Source organism: Chenopodium quinoa, unplaced genomic scaffold (genome assembly GCF_001683475.1).
Source record: "Chenopodium quinoa cultivar QQ74 unplaced genomic scaffold, ASM168347v1, whole genome shotgun sequence".
NCBI lineage: Eukaryota > Viridiplantae > Streptophyta > Magnoliopsida > Caryophyllales > Amaranthaceae > Chenopodium > Chenopodium quinoa.
The window spans coordinates 1,425,232-1,427,208 of NW_018742287.1; positions in this window are offsets into that span (position 1 = coordinate 1,425,232).

Consider the following 1,977-nt stretch of genomic DNA (forward strand, 5'->3'; position numbering starts at 1 on the left):
AAAAAAAATAAAAACTAATACAAATTAATACTTTATCTACTTATAACCAATAAATTAGGGAAAACAAATTCTCCGTACAAATTACTACTTATAAATTATAACCAATGACCATTATGGTGTATGGGTGTTCCCTCCCCTCTATTTCCCTTGAAATTTATATACATATAGCAATAATTAAGTTCCGGCTCCGTTCACCTTAGTTTTTTTATTAGGAAAAATAAGTATAGTTTAAATCAGATAAGAAAAGTTCAACAATATTAAGTTTTGAATAGGGATTATGAAGTTCAAATTACAACTAAAATAAGTTTTAATAATTAATAATGTATAAAAGTACAAATAAGTTCAGGTAAGTATAAAAATAAGTTTAGATAAGTGAAATCCAGGATAATAGATTACAACCTAAGTTAATTAATTAATTATCAATACCACCACTATCTTCTTTTAATTTTTAAAGTCTTTATTTACTAATTATTTTGGTCAAATCATCTAAAAAAAACCCTTCAATCATGAGTACACTCACAATTAAAACGAAGTATAGGAAAAAACATTGATATGAAATTTTGTTAGGTTTGTATCTATGTATAGTTTATGCATAATACTTCGCAGAATATTAGCCATGCATTGAAATCGTGTAAAAAAGTATATGGAAAACACATAATAGAATACATGTAGTACATAAAATAGACACAAAGTTTAGGTAAGATGTAAACTTGATCAAACCAAGCCCAACCTGGCCTGAAAAAACCGGGTTTGGGTGTGAATTCGGGCCCTACACAATTTCCACAAAAAATAAACGGGTTTGTGAAACCTAAAAACTTCCATACTTAGTTAAAAATTTTGGTCTGCTCCGATTTGGCCCAAAAGCCTACTATATTTGGCCTGAAATAGCAGGTTTAGGTACGATCTTTTCAGCCCGAAGTTAGGCCCAAACAAGCCTGAATGGACTTTTTTTTTACAAAGCCTGATCCGGGAACACCTCTATTAAAATAAACGATAATGCCTAATATTCCCTCTATATTTTTGTAAGTGTTACATTTTGACCGGTACATAGTTTTAGAAATTGACTCGAATAAAATAAAAGGTAAGTGGGATAGTTGGAGTATTAAAAAATAGTAAAATAAAAAATAATTGGGTTAATAGTTTATTAAAAAAGTAATGAATGTGAAAAGAAAAAAAATAATTACAAATGTAATATTAAATTTGGGTGGGGACTATGAGATGAGAGAAATATAATATTAAAATGTAGTTTTTTGCCAAAAAAAACAGTGTAACATTTAAAAAATATAGCTACATTTGATAAATGCAACATTTCAAAAAAAACATGGAGACAGTATTAAAATTTGATACTAAAAAATTCCAGATACACCAAGTAAGTTTTACGAGTACAATTTAAAGAACTAGGTCTCATTTCCTAAAGCCCAATAGGCCGAAACCCAAAATTCTCGCTGTTCCTAGTCCAACCGCTTTGAGGCCATTTAAGAAAAAGAAAAATCCTCGTGAATTGATTATTTTATGTCTAAAGCATGATTGCAATGCCACAAAAACACACAATTAAATAAAATGAATACTTGTATCAAATAGAGAAATATAGGAAAGAATTTAAAATAAAAAATAAAAAATAAATAAATAAAAAAGTAAAGAAAAATAGTGTAGGATTAATATCAAAATTTAATCATACTTGATCGACTATCAGGTTTAATTAGGTTTTGATTGAAATTTTTTTGTTCAAACCCACTACTAAAGTAAGTGTTTTCAAGTCGGGCTTTGATTTGTTTACTAGGACTTTTCAGCTGGTACTTTTACCAAGCTAGGTTGAGTCGAACCATTGATGATGAGATCTATAACACCAAAACTAACAAAAAGTTATTAGACAAACAAAATGAGAGGTACCAGATGAGTAAAAATGTTTTGATCAATATTAAGCACATACAAGTTTGCTTCTATGTCAACTTTTGTCTCATTCACTTACAAAAGAAA